The sequence below is a fragment of the Bos grunniens genome, chromosome 22, assembly GCF_055505025.1.
Source record: "Bos grunniens cultivar Pamir isolate PY7600 chromosome 22, Bosgru_T2T1.0, whole genome shotgun sequence".
Classification (NCBI taxonomy): domain Eukaryota; kingdom Metazoa; phylum Chordata; class Mammalia; order Artiodactyla; family Bovidae; genus Bos; species Bos grunniens.
This window is the reverse complement of record NC_141186.1, coordinates 47996460-48007779: the sequence shown is the minus strand read 5'-3', so window position 1 is coordinate 48007779 and position 11320 is coordinate 47996460. Positions and strand designations below refer to the sequence as shown.

The following is an 11320-nucleotide window of genomic DNA, read 5'->3' as shown; positions in this document are numbered from 1 at the left end:
AAGTCAAACAAGAACTCCAGCTTGGCTCCACCACCTGGAGAAGTCATTGAACTTCTCTGGGTCTGTTTTCTCATCTGAAAAAAACAGGGTTAATGCTTTCCACTGCCCAGGCTTGTAGAGATTGAGAAATTTGCCCACATTGAGAAAATGTTGGCAAATCAATTAAGATAGTGCCTATGACATAGGAAGGGCTCAGTCGATGAATGTGTTCTCTTCCCGCTTCATAGGCCACAGTCGATGGGCTTGTTTTTTGAGTCGGGGACACGCAGCATGGCTCCTGACAGCACGTGAACGAGGGGGTACCTCTGCCGAAGTGCTGGTCTCTGGAATCGTGGGCAGCTTTCCCGGAAACCTAAGCCTGACCTCTCGCTGGTGGCTGCCCACAGACCCTCTTCCCTGTCTGGAGAATGAACGGGGACCCTGGGGGTTGCAATTCCCAGCACATTGCCATCCACGTGCCTCGTGAGCCCCAGAACACATGCACGCTGTCAAGAGGATTAAGGGGCGGCAGAGTTCAGGACTGAAAAGCGCTGAGGCTAGGCACATATGTTAAGCGAAGACATTTGTTAGCCAAGGACAAGTGCATATTGCTAGGTAATCAGAAGTTTCCCAGGGAGCTAGCCCAGCACGGAGCTACACTCATTTTTCTTGCATATATTTTCTGGATGGCCTTCTAAATGCAATGGTAATGCAGTCGGATGTGGCAGACATGCTGGCTCTCTGCTGGCCGACAGAAGGGGAAAAAATGGTTTTTTCTTACGGGGAAAGTCGCTTCTTAGGGGAGAATCTGGTTAGGGAGCTCGTTCTAAATCTAGAAATTGAAGAAAGCGGGGGCGGGGGGAGGGTTGCACTATCATAGGTCCCCCGTGAAGTGAAGGTCGCTCTGTCGTGTCTGGCTCTTTGCGACCCCATGGACTATACAGGCCATGGAATTCTCCAGGCCAGAATACTGGAGTGGGTAGCCGTTCCCTTCTGCAGGGGATCTTCACAACCCAGGGATCGAACCCAGGTCTTCTGCATTGCAGTTGGATTCTTTACCAGCTGAGCCACCAGGAAAGCCCCTAGCGAGGTAAATAGCATCCCTTTGAAAGCCAAGTGTGATTTCGGATTGAATCAGGATCATACCCATAAGTCCTGTGTCCTTAAGCTCTAGGGGTTCTGTTGAATTAATAATAAGAAGAAGAACAATAACCACAGATGACAAAATACTGCCAGTCAGAGAAACGGTTCCAAGTCCAAAACCCCTGAAAACCTCAGAAGGTAGAACCAACCTGTTTTAACATTTGCTGCTAACACGGGAAGGGGGCCCTTTTGTGGGGCTCCGAGGAATTGGTTCTACCGGGCAGCCAGTCTGGCTCAGCTTGGCCACCGCCTTCCATGTCTGCAGGGGCCTCTGTGCTGTTTTTTCCCCTGAACACTCAGAGAGTCAGTCAAGAGGGACTGGATTCGTGTTTAAGAAAGTGTTAATTCTGTGGGAGATGAAGTTGGGGTTGGTGCTGGGTCAGAGCCTTAGAGAAGCTCTTAGAGGTGAGAAAATGATGTTATTGTTACTACCCTCTTTCCCTCTTTTTCTCGCCTTATAAACAGTGAAAAAAGGGTCAGTTTTTGGAATGCTTGAAAATAGCCTTTTCACACTCTAGGCAGCTGACACCTCTTGTTCGGGGTGGCCTACAGACCGGAAAGTTGGATAGTCGCTGTGGAAAAGGAAAATTACAGGTAGTTTTAACCGTGTGAAGAAAAAGGAGATACAGTTCTTCATCGTTATTTATTGATGGTGCTATATGCAGATTCCATCTCGATGGGAATCTGAGCCTTTGAAGGGTGACGTCCTAGGACACCTCAGAAAAAGGACCCAGTTAACTAGAGTGGAGGATTCAAGGTGATAGAAGGAAGATTTTCTTCAGGGGGGTTTTTACCACCCAAAGCCAATAGAGTAAACTTTCTCTGCCCCTGAGGGTAATTTTATTTCTGAAGTTACTGATTAATTGATGTGGTGAATTCTAGTCCCCTTCCCTCCCCACCATAATCAAAGCCTAGATTTTTGTTTGGTTTGCTTTTCAGTGTAAGGACTGAGCATCAGGTTATCACTGAGTAATCTAGGTCAGACATTAATTTCAATAGCTTTTTTCGTTGTTGAATATTTCAATGGAAATTGAAATTTAATTCTGTACTTTTAAAAACATTTGAAACAAAATATTTTAGGGTGTTCTGGTTGCCTGAGATAGTTTATATTGTGATATCTATAAATATGCAGTCAGGCTGAGAAGGTTTGGCTGATATGTTAAAAGTTAGAGTGAATTAAAAGCATATTGTGACACATTAAAAAGTAGATATGCCTGGCTGTAGAAAACTTGGAAGAGGAAATCATGATTGCAGTGGTTTTTCACCTGGGGCCTGTGGAGGGCCGTTAGAAACTCTGTGACCGCTCCAGGATTAAAAGCAGGGTTTGTGTGTCTGTGCTTTTGTCTCAGGACAGAATGGGTGGCCTTCATCAGATTCTCAAAAGTGTCCATGTGCCCCTAAGAGATGAGGAACCACAGACATTGTAAAAAAGCTTTTTATTGTGTGTCGGAGTACAGTCGATTAAGAGTGTTGGGGTAGTTTCAGGTGAACAGCTAAGGGACTCAGCCATATGTTTACATGTATCCAATCTCCCCCAGACTCCCCTCCCATCCAGGCTGCCACATAACATTGAGCAGAGTTCCCTGTGCTATACAGTAGGTTCTTGTTGGTTATCCATTTTAAATATAGCAGAGTGTTCATGATCATCCCAGAATCCGCCTGCCAATGCAGAAGAACCACAAACATTTAAAGATGCACAGTTAGAACTAGACATGGAACAACAGACTGGTTCCAAATAGGAAAAGGAGTACGTCAAGGCTGTATATTGTCACCCTGCTTATTTAACTTATATGCAGAGTACATCATGAGAAACACTGGGCTGGAAGAAGCACAAGCTGGAATCAAGATTGCCGGGAGAAATATCAATAACCTCAGATATGCAGATGACACTGAAAGGTTGTTGTTGAATCACGCGAATACACCAGGATTCTTGGCCCCCGGAGGAGAAGAATTCAATCCGGGGCCAGAGACGAGGCTTGATCGCTCAGAGCTTTTGTGTAATAAAGTTTTATTGAAGTATAAAGGAGATAGAGAAAGCTTCTGACATAGGCATCAGAAGGGGGCAGAAAGAGTACCCCCCTGCTAGTCTTTAGCTGGATGTTATATAGTCACTAGCAGTCTGTTAATGAAAGAAAGGAATATCTTAAAATTCAGAATGGCACCAGGCCCCTCACCCATAAGATGCATTTTGGGATAAATGGTTTATCCTGGGCCATAAAATGATTAACTTGAATCTTGAAGAAGGGCAGACCACCATACAAATAGTTTCATTTACATAGATTAGGGGAACAATATCCATACTGGTTTGTCAAGTAGGTTCTGGGCCAAGAGGCGGAACCGACTTGGAGACAGAGTTTGGGGTAAAGGCATAGTACATTAGCATAGCTTAAGACAAACATTTCCATAAGAAAAAGGCATTGGTTATCTCTAGACTCGAGAATAGCTAACTTCAGGCGAAACCGGGTGTCATTATGGCAACACAATATTTTAAGAGAAACCTCCCTTTAAATTTGTATAGAGAAGGAAAAAATATTGCTAGTTTGTTTCCTCCTGCCGCTTAAGAGAGATAAAAATGTCTGACACTTGCAGGCTATTTCCTCTATTTGGAGACCCCTGGCCTTCCTGCCTGTTACCCTCTCAACACCACCCTTATGGCAGAAAGTGAAGAGGAACTAAAAAGCCTCTTGATGAAGGTGAAAGAGGAGAGTGAAAAAGTTGGCTTAAAACTCAACATTCAGAAAACGAAGATCATGGCATCCGGTCCCATCACTTCATGGGAAATAGATGGGGAAACAGTGGAAACAGTGTCAGACTTTATTTTTCTGGGCTCCAAAACCACTGCGGATGGTGACTGCAGCCATGAAATTAAAAGACGCTTACTCCTTGGAAGGAAAGTTATGACCAACCTAGATTGCATATTCAAAAGCAGAGACATTACTTTGCCAATAAAGGTCCGTCTAGTCAGGGCTTTGGTTTTTCCTCTGGTCATGTATGGATGTGAGAGTTGGACTGTGAAGAAAGCTGAGCACTGAAGAATTGATGCTTTTGAACTGTGGTGTTGCAGAAGACTCTTCAGAGTCCCTTGGACTGACTGCAAGGAGATCCAACCAGTCCATTCTGAAGGAGATCAGCCCTGGGATTTCTTTGGAAGGAATGATGCTAAAGCTGAAACTCCAGTACTTTGGCCACCTCATGTGAAGAGTTGACTCATTGGAAAAGACTCTGATGCTGGGAGGGATTGGGGACAGAAGGAGAAGGGGATGACAGAGGATGAGATGGCTGGATGGCATCACCGACTCAATGGATGTGAGTCTGAGTGAACTCTGGGAGTTGGTGATGCACGCCAGGGAGGCCTGGCATGCTGTGATTCATGGGGTCGCAGAGAGTCAGACATGACTGAGCGACTGAACTGAACTGAATTGAACTGCACCTTGGGTTACATTTTAAAAACTGATAACAAGGAACTTCTCTGGGGATCTGTACCTTCTCTTTCTACAGGAAAGTCTATCTGTATATATCTATAAGTCTATATATGTCTGTTTGTATATGTCTATAGCTATCTATATATCTAATATATATAAATTATATATAATGTATATATTATATAATATATATACTAGTATACAGTATATATTATATATACAATATATAAATAATAATTATATATTATATACTATATATAATGATATATATTATGTATTATATAAATTATATAAATATATTACACAATATATAATTATATATAATAAATATATATAAGATATATAATATATTAATTATATATATTAATAATATATATAATATATAATATATATAATATATATGTAATGTATTACTTATATATACTATATATACAATATATTTAACTAATTATAAATAATATGAATATATTTAATATATACAATAAATATATAAATATTTAATATGAATATTTAGTATAATAACATAATTATTATATTATATATAATGTAATAATATATAATATATTATTATATATAATACATAATATATTATATATAATATATGGTTATATATATTATATATAGCTAAAATATATAAAATATATAAAAATTATAATTATAACATCATTATAATTATATATTTATATTATATATAATTGTATATAATATTATATAACATAGATATGATATCTATAAATATAGATATTAGATAATATATGTAGATATCTCTGTAATATAGATATTAAATATTATAAAATAGATGTTAGATATTCTCTATATTATAAATATTAGATACTATAATAAATGTTCCAGCCTTTCATGTAGAAAGAGAAGGAATAGATTCCCCAGAAAAGTTCTTTTTTATCAATTTTTAAAATTTATTCCAATGTACAGAGTATTTTTAAATGTTTCTGGTTCTTTTGCATTGTCAGGCTTGGAATATTAGATATTGTAGGATATACAACCTAATGTTCTAGTATGAATTTTAAATCCCAATGTAATGATTATAGAAATGATTTCACAAACAGAGAAGCTCGATTAAAAAGAAAGACACCTGTCTTAAGGTGTGAGATGGTCTTTATACATTCAAATGAAGAATTTCCTGGAAACTGGAGGACTAAAAAGATGGCCACCCTGGGGCTGCGGGCAGAAAATTTCACCTGATTGCCACTGGGAGGCGCTGTGGTTTAGGAAATGAAGGGAACCCAGGTCTAACCCAGCCTCAGCTTCCAACTCAAGTGAAATTGGTGGACAGGTCCTTTAATCTCACCCTGGGTCCGTTTCAGTTATCCGCAAAGTAGCGATATTCTGTTTCAATGTGTTTCAATGAGACTAAGGTGTGATAAACCACAAAGCACTTTTAAAAACGTGCCCTGTGGTCATTAAAGTAACACTGTTGAGAGGGATTGCCAAGGTAATTATGAGGATAAAGAGTAAGGTGCAGGTTAGTTACAGTAGGATGGTTTTGTGAATGAATTTTTATTCTAACATGTATATGCTGATAATATATGACATCGTTATTATTTACCAGAAAAATAAAAAACAATGGTTGTAGGGGGAATAGAACTAGGAGTGGGGAGGGAGGTTTCTATTTTTCACTTCATTATTATTTCTATTAGAAATATTAACAAGGGGAAAAAAAACAAAAAAAGAAATATTAACAGGGGACATTTGGGCAGTGGCATTTTCGGCAGTTGTTTTAATTATTATTTTCTCTTAAAAAGCTAAAAATAATTTTAAAAAGGAAATAAAAGACCCTTGCAGATTCAGGTTTGATGTTGGGGGTGTGGGGCCAGGCCGACTTCATAGGTGCTGGTATGTTCTTCCATCAGGAGGCTTATAAAAGTCTGTTTCTCTCCTTAAGATGCTAGTCCTTCTTGATGATTAATGCTTATTTCCATTAACTCATTAGAGGCTTCAAAATATATTAGGTGATATTCTAATTTTATCTTTCCTTTTTCATATGTTTATTAGCTGAAACACGTTTTAAAAGAGAAATTTACCTTCATTTACTATTTGGATATCCAATGGTACAGTTTATATAAGAAAAACAAGATAAATTTTGATCATTAAAAATTGACTTTCAGAATAATGAGTTGATTCCCTAGCATCCTAATTTGGGTTTGGGGATGATTTTTTTTTTCAAGTTTCATTATGAACTCATGTTTTAAACATATTAGATATGTTTCAGTCCATTAAAGTTGTTATTCATATGATGCTCCAATTTTTCTATTCCCTCTCTCTCTTAAACTCTAATACTTCCCTCCACTCTTGTCAATGTCACCATTGGCCTACATGTCACAAAGTCCAACAGTTAACGCTGACATCTCTTTTTAAAAGATTTTTAAAATGGAGATATAATCCACATACCATGATATTCACTCATTTGATATAAATGGTTCAGTGGGTTTTGAAGTTTATTCACAAAGTTGTGCGGCCATCGCCACTTTCTAATCCCAGAACATTTCAGCCCCTCCCGAAAGAAACCTCACAGTCATTAGTAGGTGGCCCCTGTCTCTCCCTCCCCCAGCTTCTGGGAACCACTAATCTACTTTCTGTCTCCGTGTATGTGTGTATTCTGGACGTTTTATATAAACGGAACTGTAGAGCATGTGGCCTTTTGCGTCTAGCTTTTTTCTACTTACCGTAATGTTTTCAAGGTTCATCCGCATTGTCGCATGAGTCCCGAGTCCTCATCTTGACGAATCAGCAGCATTTGCCATGACTGATCTCTGTTCTTTGTTCTTTTGATTTCTGGGGCACCCTGTCTCTCGCATTCTTCTTGCGACTCTGGCTGCATCTGTCGGTCTCAGATGCTTCCTCCTTATCGCCCAGTCCTCTTACTGCTGGTGAGCCCGGGCTCAGACACCAGACTTCTTTATATTCATGCCCCAGGGGCCGTCATCCAGTCTCAAGGGTTTACATCCCACCTGCGTCACACCTGTACCTTCGACTCCTGAACTTGTGTCCCTAGCCAGGACCTTTTCTCTGAATTCCAGAGCTAAATCTTCATCTCTTCTTGGATGTCTCACGTTCGTTGCAAAAACATGTCCAAAATCGAGCTCCTGAGCCACCACACCCTCCTGCTTTCCAATTTGTTCCTCCCACAGATTTTCCCTCTATATTCTTAGACCAATAACTTTGTAGCCACGCTTGAATGTTTTTCTTACTCCCCACATCGCATCTATCAACCTGGCCTTTCCTTCAGAACACATCCAGAACCCAACTCCTTCTCACAGCCCTCATGGCTAAACCCTCTTGTCTAAGCCCCCATTACCTCTCAGAGGCAATAAACTGATGTCCCTGCGGCCACCCTCCTAGGGTATATTCTTAGCAGCTCAAGGATCATTTAAAAGCCTAAGTCAGGTCACTTGTCTCTTCTGTTCAGAATTGTTCAATGGATCCCCATGTTGGTCAGGATAAAAGCTGAAGTTCTTACAGTGTCTAACAAGTCTATTAAATGTGGCCTCCCCCGACCCCATCCCACTCACTTCCTGCTGCTCTCTGCCTTCATTTCTCTGAGTCATCCTCACTGGATTCCTCATAGACAGCTCACCTGTGCTCGCCTCTGGGCCTTGGCACTCACTGTTTTTCTGCTAGAATGCTGTTCCTCCAGATATCTCAGTTCCTCATCTTTCGGTTCTGTGTTTACTCGTCACCTAATCGATGAAGACCATTCTATTTAAGATAATAACATGGGAACTTCCCTGGCGGTCCAGTGGTTAATACTCTTGCTTTCATTGCAGGGGATATAGGTTTGATCCCTTGTCAGGGAACTAAGACCTTACATGCCATGTCGCACAGACCAAAAAAAAAAAAAAAAGCACCAACCTCTCTCCCATTCCCCATGTCACTTTCTCTGCCTTTCTTTTCCAAAGCACTTACCTACTGACACATACATGCAGCCATAAATATACACATCCACTTGTGCACACGCTCTCCATCGATGCCAGCCTACATGCACACATGTACACCTATTCATTTACTTGTTTATTTGTCTATTGCCTGTCTTCCCCACTAAAAGGTAAGGTTAGTGGGTATAGGAACATGATTTTGTTCCCTGCTATATTCCTAGCACCTAGATTGGGACTTGGCAAATCTTAGGCTGTCAATGTATTTTTATGGAATAAGTGAATGAATTGCCTGAATACTTCTTTCCCCCACAGGAACTTTGAAGCATTATTTTGGTTGCCTTCTGCTTGTTGTGAAATGCCAGAGGCCTTGTGTTTCCTTTTTAAAACTCAGGCTGGTCAGGAATGAGCTCTGGGCTCACAGCGAGTCCTCCTGGCCATTGAGTCAGCGTGTCTTCCCCTTTGCTCTCCCGAAGTCCTTGGGGAGTCAACATTTAGGCCTATCTGTGAGCCTGGGACTCAGCCCTCCTTCCCTACAAATGTATGGATGCCTGGCTCTTAGGTAGAAATGCCAAACAGAGAAGGGAAGATTATCTTTGGGGCTATGGATTACTTCCAAAGTAAATGTAATGGAAGTGCTATCAGAAAGACTAGTGTGCACGAGCAGCTTGAAAAACTGGCTTGAGCAATTCTGCTTGCTCTGGTTGAAGGAGAAGAAATTTTAAATGTAGAATTTTCCAAGTAATCAGACTTTTAGAATCAAGAGGGAGTTTCTTTCCCTTCCTCCCTCCCTCCTTTTTTTTTCTTTCCTTCTCAGATACCAAAAGCCAGAGAAATGAGGCAGATCTCCAGGCTCCCAGAGTTAATGGCAGAGTCAGAACACAAACTCAGGATTCCTAATTCTCACTCTTTGGAATATATTATACTGCCTTCCCAGTAAACAAGGAAATAGTCCGGAAGATGCTCAGGTATGTTGGGGGAGGTTAACTTCTTAGTTCTCAAAAGGCTCAGTGCCAGTGGACAAGAAATTACAGTCCATCCAAGAGACTGACAAATGAACATCTCTCTGTCTTTAACCACTCTAAAGTTTCCAGTGTACCTCTCCAATCCTGCAGATTTCTCCCAAGCTTGTTTATCTTCAGCTTAAGTAATTATTTCATCATTTGCTTGCATAGAGTTTATACCTTTCTGTGGGCAAAAGAGAACAGAGAGAGTTGCAAAGGAAGTGTGCTATTTAAAAAAAAAATTATTACAAAACAATTAAGAAATTTTTTTTAGGTTGTGGATCTTGCAGGATCTTAGGGATAGAACCCAGACCCTCAGCAGTGAGAGCGTGAAGTCCTAACCACTGAACTGCCAGGAAATTCCCTACTAGAAAACAATTTTAATGTACATTAAGCATAATAAAAATAATACTGGCTAACCAGAGAGCAAATTGCCAACATGTTAGATCATCGAAAAAGCAAGAGAGTTCCAGAAAAACATCTCATTCTGCTTTATGGACTACGCCAAAGCCTTTGACTGTGTGGATCACAACAAACTGTGGAAAATTCTTCAAGAGATGGGAATACGAGATCACCTGACCTGCCTCTTGAGAAATCTGTATGCAGGTCAGGAAGCAACAGTTAGAACTGGACATGTGTTGGGGGCCAGAGTGAGGTACTCCGCCCGTGACAAAGGTCATGAGGAAGGAGGCTCGACATACACAAAGGCGGGATTGAGCCTCAGGAGTCCCCCTGGAACTCCTCGAGCATCTACCCCATAACCAGAGCCTGCCTACTTTACTACTTTGTGCTCTCACCTACACCTCTGACTTTACGGGGGGCTGTCCCCCACCACCTCTTTCGGAGAAAAAGTTAACCTAGAGCTCCAGTCAATAAAAACTCTTGGGTGTGACAAGAGTGTTTTAACCTACAAACTCCTCTGAAGGTTCTCTAGCCTGCCTGACAGGCTCGTCCGGCCACATGTGATTGCTCACAGCCTCCCAACCGTGAGAGGCACGAGATGCTTTAAACCCTCTAAAAACAGGTTCTTTAGAGAAGTTAGAAAACTATAAGTATAGTGGGCTAATTAGAAATTGTGTTGGTGAAGGGTTTTTCATTTGTTGAGCCAATGTTTGTTGCTAAGTCTCCATATCCCCTGCCCTTACACACATTAATGAATATATAGAATTAACCTTTGATATTAATCACGTTAGACCTTAGGCTAAGTAAATTCTTTCCTTAACTAAAACCCACTACACCCTCACCCTGTAGGAATGTAACTTTATTTGGGTGGCGTCTGTTTTGAGAATAATCAGCCCTGGAGAAATAAGTGTCCTGATTGACTGACCGCTGTCACAAGGAGAGGGTCGTAAATTGTCAGCAGGCCCCCCTGGCCAGAAGATGATGTAACACCCCTAAGACCTCTGTATACATTTGTATGAAGCACCTGACTTTGACAAAAGTCAGGACTGCTGACCCCGCGTGACTTTTGCATAACATCTCAGTGTATAAAAGTAGACCATGGAAAATAAAGAATTGGGATCAGTTTCTCGAAATACTGGTCTCCCCATGTCTCTCTCTCACTCTGGCTGAGTCTCCATCTGGAGCGCGGAACCCACCAAGCTTACTAATTTTGCCTGGGCTTCTAAGATCCGACCGGGGAGGCCTCAGTGTCTCCTCTCCTTCGGGAGAACGGAAGGACGCCTGCGGCCTACGTAAGTGGTGCAAGCTTCTTGTCTTGAAGTTTTATTGGTCCCCCTCGTAAACCAAGCTACTCAGCCTCTTTTCTCCACTGAATTTTCCTACTGAGCTATCCTTATTCTATTACTCTTTATATCTCTAATTAATATCTAATTGAAGCTATCGTATCCTGATCCTCGCCGACGCCATCCCCGCTTCGAAC

At 41.0% G+C, this 11320-nt stretch overlaps 1 long non-coding RNA gene across 1 annotated transcript; it reads right to left on the bottom strand.

Moving 5' to 3' along the window:
* Positions 1-5710: 5710 nt before the first annotated feature.
* Positions 5711-9674, bottom strand: LOC147348389 (uncharacterized). Its single transcript, XR_015151546.1, has 2 exons — positions 7229-9674; positions 5711-6557 (listed from the first exon to the last, which is right to left on the bottom strand). It is a non-coding gene; the product is annotated as an uncharacterized LOC147348389 (long non-coding RNA).
* Between the last annotated feature and the right edge of the window lie 1646 nt (positions 9675-11320).